The sequence below is a fragment of the Temnothorax longispinosus genome, chromosome 10 (assembly GCF_030848805.1).
Source record: "Temnothorax longispinosus isolate EJ_2023e chromosome 10, Tlon_JGU_v1, whole genome shotgun sequence".
In the NCBI taxonomy this organism is placed as follows: domain Eukaryota; kingdom Metazoa; phylum Arthropoda; class Insecta; order Hymenoptera; family Formicidae; genus Temnothorax; species Temnothorax longispinosus.
The window spans coordinates 2,385,115-2,404,573 of record NC_092367.1 but is presented as its reverse complement, the minus strand read 5'-3'; the positions used below and the strand labels follow the sequence as shown (position 1 = coordinate 2,404,573).

Genomic DNA, 19,459 nt, shown 5'->3' with positions numbered 1-19,459 from the left:
GATTTACGCACGGAACAATTCGCGGTCGCGACGTGTCGGTCTTTATTGTGACAGATGGTCACCATAATTTTAATTGACGCCTTCTTCTGTTGTTACAGTTGTCCGTGAATCGCTCGCCGCATATGCGCAAGTGTTATTTGCGATCCTCTGTCATACCCCATGGCATATATCACTATTACTACGTTTACGCGAGCGTTACTTCTGTAGTAACTTACGATAATTCACTCGTTTACGCGGAGTAAATATCATAAGTTACTACAAAATTCTGTTTACGCGAAAAAAAATCCCGTTTACGCGAAGGAATTATCGTAAGTTACCACAGAAGTAACGATCGCGTAAACGTAGTATATGATAGAAGCGAATAGAATCCGCCTATTAATTGATGAAGTAGTAATATTAAAAGTAATTGAAAGACTTAAGTACTTCAATTGTAATATTATATAATATTATATGTATACGTTACAATTTATTAATTTACATTATCACTAAAAAGTAACGTGACTTGAAAAAGTATATTATAAATAATATTCACGTTATTTTTGTGATAACTGTAGATTTGTAAATTAATAACTTTGCGTATTCTATGAAAAAAGAACAGAGAATTTAAAGAACAGTAAATTACCTGTTTGATAAAATTAAAAGCGTCGTTTTTAACCATCCGTAGACGAAGCTATCGAATGACAAAACATCGCCATACATGTATTTATCAAAATTATATTTCGTACGCGAATATGAATCTCGCGGCAACGACAGACACATTTCTAGTACCAATTAATTAAAACATTACAATAAAGATGCGAACAAAGACAATCATATAATATAAAACATTGCTTCATACGCGGGTTTTGTATTATTCGTGAAAAAGAAATTAATGTGATATCTTAAAGGATCGCGTGAGTACCTAATTCGGTTGCGGAATCCATTCAAAGCCGCGCTTTAAAACGTAAAACGTTCCTCTAACAGCAGCATCTCGCTTAATTGCCTGGCTTAACGCTCGAAATAATTTTATTTTCACCATTTGTTTGTGTAAAAGGATATTTATTTTTCCTTTGTTTACAACCGTCATGCAGAGCTGTCTGTTACACAAGACTTCGGTTAAATGTGGATTGCAATTAAAAGTCGGTTATTGTGAGACAACATTGCAGTATAATGTTGATTGTACTCGCGTACAATCGATTATATTTACAAAATAACACGTTCAAATTAAGTTTGTGAGCTTTTAAAGAAACTTTTGAAGAAAATCGAATCTCGCAATGCTTCGGATTTCTCATTTCATAATTTGGCAGAGTTTGACAAGGTGAAAATGGAGTCGAAGTAGAAACCGGGCGGAAACGGCAGGATCAATTGTGCGTGCACGTCCACGGATGCCGCGAGCGTTTTCGCAGATAATTATATCCGCGACATTGCGCAAGACGCGTAACGTCGAGAATGCAATTAACTCGGATGTCACCTGCGATCGATCGCCAACCGAGAGGTGGTCCCTCTTCCCAGTCTCTCCCTCGGTGCCCTCTCCCCCGCGTGTCGTTAAGGTGAGCTTTGGCCCCGACTTGCCGGAGACGCGCGTCTCCGGCAATTCGTTAAGACGCTTAGTTAAGCAAACAAGAGCGGTGCCGCGGCGAAGTGATATACGTGCCGCGGCAGAAAATCCGCGGCTCTGCCGCTCGTAATTGCGCGCAGCTGTGGTTACGCGCGCGCGGATGTAAAAGCGCCTTCGCGTCTCGCGCGCGCGCGCGCGCGAATTGCATTACCACGCGAAACGCGGGGCCGCCAGACATCTCGCCTGGACATATTAGAGGCGCGAGCTACCCCCCGACTTTTTTTCCATTCTTTGTTCCCTCCCCCTCCCCCTGCAACCTGTCGACGATCAATTCTCGGACTTTTTAAAAGAACCAAGCGAGGAATCAAGGGGGCGGATGGGGGGGGGGAATCCCGCGGCAGACTGCAAATAACGTCGGCGTACCGAATTAATTTTATTAATTATACTTGCAATCAATGTAATTATAAACGGCATTTATTGTCGCGAATAATATTACAATGACTGTGGGCAGTATTTAATTAATCGTTATATTATTATATAATTGCAACGATTGCTCATAATAAGCAAGAACGTACAGCCCTTCCCAATATTTCCCTCGATTCTCCAACCGTGCCGTTTGCGAATTTCGAAATAAAGCGAAAGACCCACCGGGGATGACGATGACTCTATCAAACGTTTCGCTAAATTCGCTCCACTTTCAACAGCGGCGCAAGAAAGGAGAAAAAAGTGCCGGACAGGCCAGCGCACAGCCGATGGGAAAAAGCGGCGTGGATGAAAGGGGACGGGAGAAAGATAGATAGATAAATAGATAGATAGATTTATTCCGTTTCGACCGAAGCGAAAGGGAAAAAAAAGAATTAGTTACAAAGCAGGGAAATTATTTATTAACAATAAGATAATTTATGGATTGTTTCATTTTACTCTATTCTTTTGTAAAACTCTCGTTATTTTAAATCATATCACGTGTATATTATCGTACAGAATTCTTTATCTCATAATTAATTTTATTTCATAATATAAAAACCCTCCATTGCATACATAAAAAAATACATTTAAAAAAATCACGATAAAATTGATATAATAAGAAATATAAATTAACCCAAGTAAAATGTTCCTACCTTAACGCAAACCGGAAGCATTCTACGTGACATGACGTGGTGGACATCTTCGGAGAACGTCCCGTGTGAAGAATCCGCGTGAGAGAAAGGGAAAGAGAAACGAAACAAAGGGGGGGGGACGGAAATCGGGTGGCAGGCGAATAATCGTGGATCGATCGCGGCCACATTTCGGCAGAGACGACTTCGGCGTCTCTCGCGGGGCTTATGTTTATACATATGTCCCGCACATGGTACGGTGCCCCCGAAGAGAGGAGGCGGCCGCGGCGGCGGGTGGAGACGTACTCTGAAATTTCCAATATTAGAACGGCCAGGCGAGAGGCAGGCCAGATGTCTACCGTACTGACTGCCGAGAGCGCGCAGCGACGTGCGTTTAGCATGGTTTCATTACAAAAATGTCACGCACAGAGCCCGCGCCGCGACGCGACGCGACGCGACGCGCCACGCCGCTCCGCTCCGCGCCGCGCCGCGCCGCGCCGCGCTCTCGCGCCGTCGACCTCTCGACGATGCGTTCGTTCGCTTCTCTCTTTCTCTTCCCTCGATCTCTCGTTCTCCGTTGCCCGTCGTCATCGCGGAGCTGTCGACCTGATCTTGGAACAGCGAAGCCAGCAGCCGCCGCCAATTAACGCGCGGTTCAGTAGAACCGCCCGCGTGAGATCCTTGATGAGATCATCGGCCGCGGTCAAAGGGTGTGTGAGATCTTTGGGACGATCGCGTGCGAATGACGACCCATCGCGCTCGGTATCTGCCAGGTTTTTTTTTTATCCCGTTGGTGTCAGTCGCGCACTTGCGTGATAAATACGTTTAAACTTGTGCGCTCGATATGTGACGATTAATTTTTAATAGGGATCAAAATAAATCGCGCTGTCCAGGGTGGATACGACTTTCATCCATCAGCGATCTTCAATTCCTATTTTTGTTCTTGAAAGAATGCAAGTCGATCGACTTCACGAATTACGAAATTCCCAACAAACGAAGAAAGAACAAAAGAAAGAAAGAGAAAGAGAGAGAGAGAAAGAGAGAAAGAGTAAAACGAACAAAACGGTAAATACTTCGCTCTTTGGAGTCGACGTGAAACCGTTACATCGTTAATGGTATCGAAGCTTTACCTCGCGAAGGTTCTGCTTGGTTTCATTACAAAGATGTCATGCGCAGGTACGTCGCAGTTATACCCGCTTTTGACGTCCCGCCCGCGTTGTATACACACTTGGCGTTAAACCGGAACGGCCACGGTGCGCCGGGAAAATTATGAAATGCTAAAACGGAAACAAATTTCGCCAGCGCCGAATATTGTTCCGATATTTGCAATTAACTCTTTTATTTCGCGCGCGCGTTTCCCAGCGAGCGATAATATTTCCCATGATCGAAAATATCGGTAACTTTTCCCGCGCTGCACCAATCTAATCCCGGCGAGCGAGAGAGAGAGAGAGAGAGAGAGAGAGAGAGAAAAAAAAAATCAGCGCTTTCAATTAACGAAGCGATTTGTCCCATTTACCCGGGTGTATCGGGTTAGCGGGGCACAAACGCGTTAAATGAACGAACTTTTTCCGCGGGACTAACGAGAGGATAATCGAGGGCGTCGTCATCGCGTGCGCGGATAATTAATCACCACGCTGGTCCATCAACATTCGTCACCCTCTCTACACAGTTTTATCTTTTAAATAGTCTGTCACGCGGATAAGGCGGATCCATGACTGATGTCGGTGCGGGGGATTACATGCAGTGTTAGTCGAATACAAAAGTCGCGCGGGATATACCACAAGTTCGTAATCAGATATAAATCTCGCTTTAGAACAACCCTCGGAACACTTGAACGAAGAAAATGTTGGATTTTAGTTAACGTACTATCACCAAAAAATAGAAAAGACACGCGAGTATTTTTCTTTCGGGGCAGAATAATATTATAGTTGGTTGAACCATGTCATCCAATATTAGCAATAACAGTCAACAAATTGCGGGGCGCATGTAATTGCACGTCATTTCTCGCTGATAATTAAGCCCAAATTTTGACAATTTCGGTTTCGTAGCCGTCACAGCCATGCCAGAGAATTATCATAAATACAATTTCGCGGCTTCGTGTGTGTGCATATAATAACGCAAATTTTATTATTAACTTCTAATGTATTTTTAATCAAAGAAATTTGTAATTCAGAAAGAACGAACTATTCTTAATATCGATTTTTTACATTCTGCGAGACTCGTTTCGTATATTAATTATATTTCTAAATTACTCTGGATGTATATATGTAATTCAAAGAATCATATTTCGAATCTTATTTTAAAGTAAGAGAATTTAAGGATTCACAGAAACAATGGGATCTAACTGTGGTTTTCCCTAAAATGTATAATTATAGAATATATTTTATGCAATATTCAAATTTTTATCGGTGGTGTTCTAAGTGTCCATCCAGGTAACTGACGCAACACAATCGATCGATCGACACTTAATATATATCTACAGAAATAACGGACGGCGTTCGCAGGTGTGCCGATGGTACGGCCGGTTCGTCAGTGTCAGCGAAAATTGTCAGACACGTGGTTAACTATACGGGGGCTGTTGAACGTTTAGGTGCGCGAATAGGGTAGCAACAGTATACACCGATACAATTGCTCGCGCACTTCTATAGCCCACTGAGGTATGAATCTATTTCGCCATTGCGCATCCTGCAACCGACCTCGACTACACGTGCTATTCGATCATCTGCGGATTGTCGCCAATAAAATTTTCTGTAGCTACAATTTTCAATTTAAACCGTATAATTGCTATAGCAATTTAGACACGGCTAATTTCTTCCAGAGAAAGAAACAAAAAAATACAAGAGAAGTGTATTATAGTGACATTTGTGGGAAGAATTGTCTCTCAAAATCAATATTAATGACGCCTCACTTAATTTATATCTTCCAAATAATTGATAATCTCAATTTTATTTTTACTCTTATTTTTAATAACAACATTCTTCTTACTTTCTATTCAATTCTATTGTGAAAACATCTCAAAAACTCCTCTTGCTTTAATTCTTAATTAGACTCTCCGCTTTCTCTGATAATTTTCTTTTTGATAATTATACCGCCGTAAAATGTAATTAAATGCGTGTAACTCTTCTATACAGTTTTTCAGTGTAATGCCTTAGGACACGTAACAAATTTTACTGTTATTCGCGGTTTAAAGCTCCTCGATGCAACGTTCGCATCAGTCCGCGGAACTTATATGTGCCACGGTTAACGCGCGCTAATTACATGCTAAAAAGAAAAGGCATCTCACGGACGGTACCGCGCGGTGATGCGAGCTAACGTAACGTAACGCAACGCAACACAACGCAACCGGAGATACCAGGGAGAGACCGGAAGGTACCCGGCGAGAGAGACCAAAAGAGCGAGCGGAGGTCGAGTCTCTCTCCGGCCGTAACTCTTGATTCTCTTTGAAGCGCGGAAGCTGCCCGCAACACCTGACTGACTCGACGGACGCGTATATGGCAGGTCGAGCGGAGCAGCAGCGGCAGACAGAGCTCGCTGGGGGTGAGGTGGGTGAGGGGCGAGACGACGGGCAAAAGCGGAAAGCAACCACCAGGGTGAACCGTGGGTGAGCGAGAGACAGAGGGCAAGAGGGAGAGAGAAAACGGGAGCGCGAGGAAGTGGAAGGGAGGCAGAAAGAGAAAGATTAATAATATAGGAAAGCCAAAGCCACGCCGCAGCCCCTGACAAGCTTTCCTCCGCCTCTCTTCTGTTGCCAACAGTTAATCGATATAATACTTCGGTATAACACGCCGCACCGACGAGCGTACGTGCACGCGCGCGTATACGCGTTTCCTTGCCGCACGCGTGTACGTACCGCGAGCCTGGAATACAGGGTACTTGCACATCAGCAGCGCGCTTCGTGAACGGCGCTCCAGTTTAACGAGCTCGACCTGCCGCGACTTGCCGCGCTGTGGGCGACGATTCTTTCCTTTCTAATTAATGATTTATCAGAATGAGATTTAGAAGTACCCGAGTAGATTTCAGCTTGATTTGACAAAAATATCTCTGTTAAGCACGGCAGATATTGAATGAAATTTAAAAGTACACGAATAGATTTCAATTTTAGCTTGATTTAGCGAAAATATCTCTCTCTGTTAAGCATGGCATATATAGGTTTTTATAATTAGACTAATTACAAAGTTCTTTATAGACTTCTTTAATTTGATCTTTGAGTTATATTATAATAAATATAAAACGAAAATTTAATTCGACCATGACTACGTTATTAAGCAAAATTGTCGTTGCAAGATACTGTTGCAGCTTATAATTGATATCATAATTATTACTATAATATGATATTGGTGTCATTCCTTTGGTAAGACACGTATTTATCTCGACGATATTTGAAATTTTCTATCGAATCGATGCGCAATAGTTTAACGTTTAATTATCGGAGGTTTATAAGTTGCTCGGACGAAACAAGGGTTACGCGATTTATACGCTGTAAGTGACGGCGTATACATCGAGGGAACGGGGCCGAGGGATGCACGCGCGCGGGGGATGAGAGCGTAAAGATCGACAAGCGCGGTTCGCGCGAACATTGCGGAAGCACGCGGCGGGTACGAATTCGTAGCGCGCTTCCGCCACGGTTAATCGTGACGTGCGCTATACGCCGCCGGGGAACCGATTATTGGCAAACACCGTGCGAAAGGGTGCACCTGACAGGGGTTTTCGTCGCGCTGCGTCGGTCCTTATCTCCGTGCTCCCGTGCTCGAAGAAAACTCGAAGTTCCCTCCGGTAGTCTTTGCCCCGCGGCGATTCATCCACCTCTCTCGTCTACGGCATTACATACGTACTCTTTGCGCTTCGATGGCTTGATTCTCTGGTGTTTGGCACGATAAGTTCTCCCGGTGATATATATATATATTCATGATGTCTGGCGGGTATTACGAGCGATTACTTCTTACGGTTCGTCCAATTTCGTCGATAAAACGAAAATTTTTAACGTTAAATAATGATGATACTCAGAAGACATTCTTTAGTTTAAAAATCTTTTTGTTAAATCTCTTCTCAACAATAACTATTTAATTTAATTACATTTTCTTACATTATATACACAAAAAAAAGATTAGCTACTATAGCTTTAGGGGCACCTAATATTTTTGCTGCGAGAGCTGTATTTTTTGCAGCCAGAGCTATAATTTAGCAATAGTATAATAGCGAAACTTTTAGCTCTCGCTGCAAAAAATGTTAAGGGTTCCTAGTTTTGCTATACTTGCAACTAAATTTGCTATAGTAGCTAATCCTTTTTTTTTTTGTGCGTATCGTAAGTAATTCAGAGATTTTTAGACGCTCGAAATTATATATTTGTATACTTGTTATAAAATTCGATGTATATTCTATTTCCATCGGACATGGAATAACAAATACTCAGGTATAACATGTCCAGAAAGGATTAACAAAATCCGTGATTTTCTACTATGTGTGGGTGTGTGTGTGGGGGGTGTGTGCATACCTCGCGCTACAGTCACACATATCGAATGGTTGAATACAGCAGAAAAGGTCAAAACATGACATTTCTCATTAATAACGGAATCGATACAGGAGTCATGCACGTGCAGTTCTTTTGGTAAAAATTGCGGTATATAATCGTAATGTTGCAGCGTCGACTAAAATGACAGCAGCTTTGTGCGGCACGCGATTTCCTAGTTACCAATGTTCCCGGCATTACGGGATGCCCATAGCTTTGTAACGCGAACTTTACAGACATATACGGCCACGTGCGATTATGTGTCTCTTTTTTTTGTATTTATTTTAATATTCAAATTCGCGTTTCATGGAGTTGTACACGCGGTTCTTCCGACGCTCCGTATAATCAAGCAATCATTTCTCGTGTCATAAAAATACCGTCGCGCGAATTAATGTCCACAGTGCACATACTGTCGCATGCCAGCCATTTTCAATATCGTTTCATGTATGTGCGAAATCTAAAGGAAGCATGTGCGAGAGCAACTTATTTTATAAACATAATACTAACATCACGGGTACGACTTTCTCTTTTATCTAATAAAATTACGCGTTGTATCTCTCTTTTATAGAAAATAAATAATTTTCGATTATCGGGATGTGACAATCAAGATAAATTTCTTCTTGTAAAAACGTACAGAAGTAAATAAATTAAAAAATTTTTTATATACCATGAATTTAAAAAATATTGCCTTTAAATCTGCGAAGATGTCACACATCGAGTACTCTTTTCTCTGTGAAGATTCTCGCTGCAGCGATTATCGCAAACGCTAGAAAAAATTGCCCGAAAGGGTTCGAATGACACATATAACTATAGCGGATTCTCACCTCCTGCCTGATCGATGTTCACGCAGCGTGCCAGATTAAAACCGCAAAAAAAAAATCCAGGGAAGGCGGCGGGCTGTCGATCAGTCGTCACAGTTTCGCGATCGCGGGCTTTCACGAGCGCCGTAGGTGCTCTCGCGAGCGAGCGTCGACGATACGCTTCATCATGCGGAAATGCGCTCTTCTCCGCGCTCCGATTTTCGGTGCCGGTCGAGAGATAAGTGCGCGCGCACGCGCGCCCCGCGTGTTAAATCCCGCGAATTAAATACAAGAAAAAGACAATTCTAAGAATGAGAAGAAAATATCGAAATATCGAGAGACAGAGGGGAAATTTCAAAACGTACGAAAACGAAGTTGATCTTCGGAACGCGCAAAGATAGGAGAGAAAAAAAAGAATTCTAACACAAAATCAGAAGTAAAGCCTTTCGAGGGTGCTTAAATCGGGAACGAAGATCTCAAGGGGTTGACACCCAGGCGACGGGACGCAACGACGAAGAGCCGAGCCGAATCCCGAAGCTGCGACAGAGCGGCGCGAACGTGCGCGACGCACGGACGGCAGTCAGCGGCCAACTGAGAGTCTCGCTGGAGAACCGAAAGGACGACGCCGGGCAGCCAGGCAGCCGCCAGCCGGTGGTGGAGGAGGTGAAATCCATCACGCAACCTCCAGCCGGCCTTAACCCGCGACGCTTCTTCCGCCAAACACTGGATGATCGTGATATCCGGCATCGGCGCGATGATTTCCGAGGTGTATAACGCTGATGGAAACAATTCGCGAGGCACCTGGCGGAGTTATTTCAGGTCGTTTACACGCCTATGTGCCGCGAACCCGGCACGGCCCCACGCGATGTGGATTCCGCGGATTACGCGATTGAAACGATCCAGCAGGTTTCGATAACATACCGGAGAGGCTATAAAAAACTTCTGGAAACTTATATTTATAAAAAAACGATTTCATAAGGCGAGAATTCCTATAGGTTCTTCTTTATTGCGTTCCCCGTTTTTCCTCAAAATCTTTGCTTATAGTGAAATAGAGCTATTTTTTAAATACAGCGTTTATCTTTACATATTTGAAAGTCAATCCTAAAAGCAAACGCAATTTAAAACTCTTTGTTTTTTTTATAATGAATATTAATATTTGTGTAATAATACTTCTATCGAATAATAATGAATATTTTTACGTATTTGAAAGTTAATCCTATACAAACAGATGCAATTTCAAACGCTTATCTCTATTTTTTAATAATAAATATTAATATTTGCGTAAATAATACTTCTGTCGAATAATAATGAACAATATATTACATATATTTCAGTATTTTGCGATTTTTTGACTACTAATAACATCATTCAAGATCACCACTGTCATATTACAGTGTTCGTCTTATTATAAAACATGAAAAAGGATTCCCAGGAGCTCTTTGATAATTTTCGAGGCCGATCCAGGACCGCGATCGATGCGGAATCATTTCGGAGCGATGTTTCTCGCGCGACGAGGTGCGAGACGGGGCCGAAATGTAGGCGCGCGCACGTTCCTATACGCGATATTGTAAACGGGCCAGTGTGCTCCTGACGTGTCGATATATTCCCGCGAAGAAAGGCTCTGCCGCTGAAGCTGAGAAATAGCTTGGCCTCCCGTACCCTCGCACCACATCCCGACGCCCGCGCCGGGGGGGGGGGAATGTGCAGCCCTCACCTCACCTCGGGCACTTTGAATCCTGCGCCGCTACGCTACTCCTTTGCCGCTCCGCTCGCTTTCAGCGACGCGCGACATCGATCACCGCTGTGCACCGAAATCTCTGCACGATCATAAAAGTTGGAAAAACTGCACGCGCAAATCGGCGTAGTCGCGTTAGACAATACTGATGTAATTTATATGTAAAAGTAGCGCGCGTGAAAAGTACGACTGTGTTCCCTTATAAATCAACGCAGTACACTGCAGGAATTTCTGTAAGGCGATACAACGTCGAATCGGATTGCTCTGAAAAGGGTTTATATTAAAAATATAGAGTTTGTCTGGTCACGCTCAATAATAATGTGTTTAAAATGTGTTTCTTCTCAAGTCATCAGGGACTGAAAGTAAACATTTATTTTTATAAGTTAGTGCTTTCGTATGTAGAAATATTATATTAACTTGAGAACTTTATATTGTGGTTAGATATAACGGACATTTCTCCTAATTATACATATTATATGTTATATGTTATATAAAGTGTTGAAATATGAGAAGAAAAACTCAAGTGGCAAAAGAACTTTGGGCGGGCAACGACATTTCTCGTCGTTCTCTCACATCTTGAGCGGGGACCGTCCGTCTCGATTTTGAGCGGATCGTCGTGTACGCGAGAGAACCGACCTGTGACCGATTTCCAAACTCGGGCGCTGACAAGGAATGCTCGTCGACCCACAATCGCGCCAGCTGTCTTTCTGGAGGACGCAGAAGACGTGCCACCGACCATCCGAGGTTCAGCAATGATCGATGGATCGCGGGTTTCTCGAAACCATCCATCCGTCGTGTCGCGTCGTTTGGAGTTAGTTCGCGATTTGCAAGACGATTTGAACGTTTTAATATTGTGCAGGTGATACAGCGTTCTAAGAGGGTGCATATTAGAAATATGGAGATTGCATTTGAAACTAATGTATTTCTTCTCAAGTTACAAAGTAAACCTTCTCTTTTATAAATTAGCTTCCATATAGAAACGTGTGAGGAACATAATTGTCGGATGAAGTTCGAAAACGGTCTATCTCCGATTTCGATGAAACTTTGTAAAAAACTTTATTTCGATTTAAGAAAGTCTTTAAAGGGAATTTTGGCGACTCCTATGACAAAGGAATTTTTCAAGATAAAATGATCAAAAGTATGGAAAGATTTTAACAATTCTGTAGGATGTTATAAATTGTTATAAATTACCATTATATATATTATAAACGCTTCTCCCCACTTTACTTTAAACACATAATCTTTCTGTTCAAGTTAATAATCATGCTTTAGAGGAGTTTTCATGTTGATTCAAAAAGCATTGAAAACATGTTTCACATGGGTTTCCAACTTTTCACGAGAAGCAAGGTCCATCATTGTACAATTCGGGTTTTCAACTTTCCAACGCGAATCGAGGTCCACCCCCACCCACCCTTGCCGCAGGGGTGGTAGCTCTTCTCCCGGCGTACTACATGTGTACTGTCTATACACACATATCAACAAATTACTTCCCTTTTCGCACTGATACAAATTGTTACACTTCTTAAACTTTTTTGTTAATAACTTTTTAATAAATAACGAACGACAGCTCTAAAACCTTTAGAAGGTTACTCTGAAGAGAGTGTTCTCTATAATATATGTCAAGGTTAAGGTAGCAGGAGGTTGCTCCCCTAAACTAACTAATTACCACACTTACTGTTCTCTTTACTATTTTATCTTAAAAAATGGCTTTCTTGTAGAAGTCACCAAAATTCGCTTTAAGGGCTTTCATTTTAACTCAAAACGAAGCTTTTTATAAAATCTTATCGAAATCAGAGGTGGACAGTTTTCAAAACTTTACCTTAATTGCCTCACGTTCAATTTCAAATGCATTATGTTTACTTGAGAATTTAACGAGTCGTTTTCTAGAACCTCACTAGCGCTGTAACGACGTTCAATACGGAAAGAATTAATTTCAAATCCCGTTTTAGGATATACCTCGGTTATCCGAGAGCTTGTTTCCAGTCCAAGCCTGTCGCGTTCGGATTTAACGTCTCCGAATGCATGGACACGTGCGTGCACTCGTGCCTCGTTGCTCAGGATGACACGTGTGTACATGCTGAGATTGCAGCCGGTGTGGACGCGCGCGTTTATCGGCACGAATTCGCGCGCACACACCACGTCGCCGACCCATTATACGTATTATTAGCACTCCGTCACGCCACCCTGTCATCGCCACGCACACACACTCGTGGCGGCGCGCGTATACGCGCTCTGACGCGAGATCCCGGGATCCCCGTCTGCACGCGATCGGATGCCAGGACGTCGGAGCTTTTCCTCGAGCGGCGTCGTCTTCGTCAAAGACCGATATCCGACAAAGTACGCGCATCTATATATATATTAATTAAAAAAGAAAAAAAATACTCAAATATTCCAAATATGATGTTTAAAGTAAGGATGATATCTCGGACCACCTCGCGCGTAAGGCCGAAAGGGTTGGTCGCGGTTACGGGGGCGCGGCGGCAAAACAGACAACAAGAATCGTGCTCGCTCGAGCTCGTAGTCACCGTGAATGACGAAGCGGGGCTGCAGGGCACGTCGCCGGTAATTGGACGGTGAGTAATTTATCGAGCCGCTTCAGGTATGACGCGCCGCGAGTTTCGACGTCGAATTAGCGCGGGCGCTCGGATAGGAATTAGTCGGCGAAGCAATCTAAGTTTCCCTCGTCGGCCGGCGGCGCGGCGGCCGGGAGCTGCGCGAATAGCAAATCATTCGACCTGATGCAGACGTTACGTACAAAGTCTTCCGCCCCTCTCTGCGAAGTATTCGCCGCGTATAAATCCTCCGCGCGTGATCACCGAGTTTACGCCGATTGTGTGGCCTCGGTAAACTGAAAGCGGTGGTGAACTCGATCGATTCTCGTGTCGACATTGATATCAAGAAATCCTGCTGTTTACTGCCACAACTTTCAAAGACAATATTTCATTTACGTTCGCAATTTGTTTTGAAAATCGTACATTTGAATACGTAAAATCTGTCAAAGAACGTAATTATCAATTTTTCAAAGTAAATCAGTCTTTAATTTAAAATAGCTAATTGCTGAATAATTAATTCAAAGTTGCGATAAGAAGTTTTATAAATAAATTATTTTTATTGTTTCGTGAAATAATTGTGTAAATTATGTAAGCTAGGATATAACGTAAGCTTTGACGATAAATTTGTTTAAATACTATCTCTTTTTGCATATTGTAAACAATGTTGTAACGATATGCTGTGATAATATAATCAAACAATATTAAGAATGAAACTCCCGAAAACACCAAGTACTACCAGTAAAATTTAATCGATATCAGCAAATCCGACATGAGATAATGTTAGCCGAAATTGAAAAAATCTTATGTTAAGTGGCATTGAGAATTAACGCTTTTTTCGTAAAGTTCTTGAAAACTGTTTAATTACAACTCAATATTTTCTAGCAGAATGACGAACATTTAAATAAAAATCGATATTAAAATTCCGAATAAATTAGACTTGGCGTGACGTAATGGCAAGGCAAATCCATGATAATTTAAACAATTGTTTCTAAAATTCACTGTTTTTTTTATGCAAAGCTTGGAGAAAAGGGTACACTTTCATAATTTTTTAATATAATTTTTTAAACAGTTATACTTCTACGATTTTTTTTAAATATTATATACAGATCTCACAGCTCATACAACATGTTAATTCAATTCATTTCAATCTTAAAATCAGTTACAAATGCATCATTGTTCTTGAGTTCTAAAAAAGCAATTTTTACCTTGCACTTGCACGTCGAATTTTCGGGAAAGCATTATATATCATGATAAAAATATCCCCTATTGTTCCATCTCATATTCATCAAATCTGAACACGAATATGAGACATAAACGATGGAACAATGTAAATAGATACGTGCTGCCCATAAATTACGACGTCAATTAATTTTGATATATTATTATAAACAGCCGTGGTGCATACGAAAGAAGCGTGATGCACGACTCGATATTCATCACGCGTGAAACAATTCGAGCCATCCTATAAGCTACAATTCCCTAAATAATGGATTTATGGGACAAAAGCTACAGACAAAAGCTACGGAAAAAAGAATTTTTACATACTACAAAGAATATACGGTTTAACAGGAAGAAATAGAGAAAAGAGCAATATCCAACGAAGCTGCTATATAAAACAGTTAAGGATAGCGTCGAAGACAAGCCGTTCGGGAATTTCGAGACCCAATTACCAACTCCGGCGGCGCGTATCGAACGGACGTACGTGATTAAACGCTAATTCCGATTTATTCGACGTACGGCCGTAAGTTTAAGCGCGGTGATGACGTCAATCGCAGGTCCGACCGCGGCCGCGTTTTACACGATCCACCTACGTGCCTGTAATTTACGACTTATCGGCACGACCGCGGCGCACGGTGTAATTTTCGCACTCGTGCAAAATTACACCGACGCAGAGCCCAGCGAACGCACCCCGTGCACCCTTCCTAGCCCTCCCTCCCTCCCCCTGCCTCTCTCTCTGCCTATTTCTCTCCGCTCTCTAGCTCTCTCTCGCGCTCTCGTTCTCTGGAAGTGACGCGAGATCGTGCTCCCGGCACGGGCGGGCATGTACCGGGATGTCGATACCACGAGAAGCGGATGTCAATAGCACGAAGTCACTCCTCCGGCGAGGGAGAGGCCGCCGCATCCGCCGATTTTACAAAGCCTCTCGCCGCTCTGTCGCCCGTATGCGCTGGAGAAAAAACGCGTTAGCCGAGGAAGAGCGAGAGAGCGACGAGAAAAGTCCTTTACCTTTCAGGGAGATAGAGGACGAATTAAATGACTAGGTTTTTATTGCATCGGAAGACCCCTCCAAGCGGTATTACTATAACAAAAGTTGCAAAACATACTCGTAAATCGGTATCTAGAGAAGGTGTGTGCTTGCGTGCGCAAAACTCTGTTGTGAAACTCTGAAGGCATTGCTTTCCTCTGAGTTACATTTAATGACGTTTATTTCAAACCTAATTCAGCGCCAACACTTGCTGTTAACACTAAGGGTGCGATCCACTAGACGCTTCAAACGCTTCAGAGTATCATTTTATCCTTGTTCAACATTTGATAAACAACAAGGATGAAATGTTTCCAAGAGCGTTTGGAGCGCCAAGTGAATCGCGCACCCTAAATCCGACCGTTTAAATCTGAGATATTTGCTTCGCCGCGTTAAAAATAATTTGCGAATAAGGAAAGTGGACATTTCACATCTGGATGACGATTAGAGAAACGAGACATTTCTCGTGTTAACATCAGAACTAAGAATTAAGCAAAGTTATTTTAACATCTGGATGCCAGAACTGACACACCTGGACTGCAGATCCAGGTTTAAGCTACGTCCTTTTCGACCGAGGGAAAGCTCATGACGTCGTACCTAAGCCTTCACTAAGGATAAGCATAAAGAACGCGGTGATGGAGGGAAAGAGTGATAAATAGAACAAGATTGCAATTAAGATGTACAAAAATAGAAATGTTGTATTACAGTCGCTCAGTCCAGAAAGACAAATGTAGCGAGTCAGTCCAGAGCAATTATAAAAAATGTGTCTGTAGTAATAGTAACAAAATAAAATTTTCTGGCAAATCTTAAATTTTTATAGGGTTGAAATACGTATTTAACAGTACGCATGCGATATAATAAATGCGAATCAAAGACTTCACAAATCATCAGTCGCGTTTATTAAAAGAATGAAAAGACAAATACTTATTATCCCTTATCTTATGGGAACCTGCAAGAGGGAGGCAGAAACGGCGGGATTTTAATCGTTCCCGGAGAGCTTTGCTGTCCCGAGAAAGCCGCATCTTCCGGCTCTGCCGTCCTCTCTTCCCGCGCATTTTCTTTCGCCCGTCCGAGGCTCTTGGAAAAGTTCAATCCGAAGTGCTGCCGGTGACACTCTCCGACGAGTTAGCGAGCGCGCTTTTGTATTACTTTGCATCGGTCGCCGTTGTGCCCGCGTCAACTAGACGTACCCCGGGCAATGCGCGAGTAAAAGGGGAACGGGAATATCGCGGCTTTCAAAAACACCATCGGCTTTCCGAAGACTTCGTGCGCGCACATAGCTCTGCCGCGTCTTTCCTACCGAGTTCGCGGCGTAATCCGTTTTGTGGGATACACTTATCTCCGCATTGCAAATTGTAGAACCATAAAGCGTTGTCTACAATGCAGCAGGAGTATGCAGTAAGACGTAAGCAGTAAGTTATTAACTAATGGGATTTTTACAATTCAAGAATAATCCACTGCGGTTGGTCAATAGCTTACTGCTTACGCCTTACTGCATTCTCCTGCTGCCATTGTAGACGACGTATAAGATATGATCATTGTAAATCTGAAAAACTCCCGGGACTTACATTAACAAGTTAAACGATCGTGCGAAATGTCTCTTTATCTTTCTTAAGTTTCTTTAACTATCAATTGATTTATTACATTATTGATTTCAATATCTGGTCGTTGTAGAAATAATAGATATGTCGAATCATTGCCAATCATCTCCCATATTTTTTTAACTTGAAATTTGTTTACTACCTAAATATCTGTACGTTATTTTTGCCGAAAATCTCGAGAGAGAATTTCTCTGCGAGTCGACAAATAATCAACATGTTGCATCATTGTCAAATTTGCGCCCAGCCCGAAGCTATCTGCGCGGGCGGCACACATGTGCCAAGACGGGTGGAAACAAGCTTTGTTATGCTTGTGTCAACAAAAGACGGTGGTGCTTCAGAGGCGCGTGGCGCGTGCTGCACGCGACGCGCTGGAAGAATGAAAGTAAATATCGAGCGCGCGGCGCAGGTGGACCGGATAAGATTAAACAGCTGTTTCCGCGTTTTATCGGAAGTGCAGTTAACCGCCACGGCGGGCTCCAGGGAGGGCTCCTCCCTCCTCTCGAAATGCATTCTTCTCGGGTGCGTTAGCACGCGCGTGCAATACCCGCAATAACGCTCCGCGCAAATGAATTGCGCTTTGCGCAAGCCCTTTGGGACTTTAAGAGAGAAGATAGTCCAATAACGCGTGCGAATAAACTCTACGCGAAATATCTCGGATATTTCGCATCTCGTTTCGCTGCACTTTATTTGCATCTTACTTATGCGTATATATTATGTGCCGCAATATATAAAAAACGGCAAGATATATATTTCAGATTTCGAATAATATTCACTGGATAAATAATCATCTGAAAAAAATATACTTCACAAAATTGATAGAGCTATCTCTTTCCGATATTTTCGCCAATGCAATGTTGACCGATTGAATAAATAATGAAAAGTCAAAAATTAATATGTAATTGAAAGGTTAGGTCAGGAGTAAAATTAGAAAAAATTTCGGGAGTTGTAAAAAGTAAATTAATAGAAATATAAATTTTTTGTTATACCTATTTTGTTATGTCTGTTAAGTATATTTAATAATATCTTGCTATAAAAAAATTAGATTTTATAGTAAATATTAACTTCACTGTATCCATTTCTTAGAATAGAATTTTTTTTAACTGTAACCACGATAACTTGAGATCGGTTTATTCGATTAACTTCATATTTGACACAAATGTTTATAATAATTATCTGCTTCGGTTCACGGAGGCTTCTCACAAATTTCAAAACCACCTCTTATTTGTTTATTTTATAAGCTCGATGTTTTTCAGTGAAAAGATTAAATTTGACTTTATATAACTCTCATTTTACGGCATATTGTTTTTTTCTAAAAATTCGCTCCATGAACCGCGATAACTACTTATAGCCCTAATAAATAAATAAATAATGTAATTATACTGATTTCAGATCACTCCTCTTGAGACTAAGATAATTACCGTTGAAGTATGATTCTTTTGCAGAACAGAATTGAAATGAACTTAATTAATGTTAATAAAAAATTTAATTGTTTTACACCAAGATATTGTCAAATGTAATTAGACGTACATAACAAAAAAGTTCATAGTCCTATTAATTTACAACTTTTTTTACAACTCCCCAATTTTTTTCGTAACTCTCTTTTACTCTTATCTATCAGGATCCTGTAATCTCTTAACGCAAGAACACTAGAAATCTTTTTTAAAAGTCTTAATGATGGTGTTAAGTAAAATTCTTGGGATATATATTCTATAAAAATCTACAAAGCTAACACATGGATACGTGATGCTGTACAGAGCAAATTTTTACGCGCATAGAGAGGGGGGCGTCGAGTTTAATTATACACGAATCTCGTCAGGATGAATTCTACGTAGCGCGAATACGCTCCACGTGTCGCGTCCATCTAGGATTTTATTTCGAAGTGTCCAATCGCGTCGCCGGCGGAGAAAGGAAGCAAGGCGGAATGGATAGAAAACAGCTGAGGCGCAGCTGGTTTCTGGCATCGCGACGGCCGGCGTCCTCCCCGCGCGCGCAAGAGAGCATCGCACTCCGCGTGTATGCACGCGCGCGCGTGACGTCTGTGTATAGCACAAACCATCGATGGTAGAAAGCAGAGCTAGAAATCGATTCCTAACAATATTTTACGCCGGGCGATAACAAACCGCAGAAGAAAAATTAACATTCGCGACCGGCGCGGATTTCCCCCCGGCAACAGCTTGCGCGGATCCCGTTAATCCGTAAATAATTACAACCGCCGGTTACAGCGCGATTACGCCGCTTCGCTGGAGAATCCGGGAAAAGCGAAGGTCGCGGAGCAAATATCTGAAATCCGTGGAAAGACTTGCAAATGAACCTTGGGTAAAAAGAAAAAGAGGAAGAGAGAGACGGAGATCTAGTTTTTTGCAAAGTTGTTTTTAAAAGCTGCTCTTTATAA

At 42.1% G+C, this 19,459-nt stretch overlaps 1 protein-coding gene across 2 annotated transcripts in view; it reads right to left on the bottom strand.

The window, feature by feature from the left end:
* The window catches only part of Nvy (CBFA2/RUNX1 partner transcriptional co-repressor nervy), a 47,541-nt gene that overhangs the window by 27,494 nt on the left and 588 nt on the right, over positions 1 to 19,459 (bottom strand). Inside the window, exon 1 of one of the 2 annotated variants that reach the window (XM_071789621.1) lies at positions 8,962 to 9,530. The exons of the other annotated variant lie outside the window; for it this stretch is intronic. The gene's annotated coding sequence lies outside the window, so the exon portion shown is untranslated. Of the gene's footprint in view, positions 1 to 8,961; positions 9,531 to 19,459 lie in introns of those variants that run through there. 2 annotated transcript variants of the gene reach the window in all.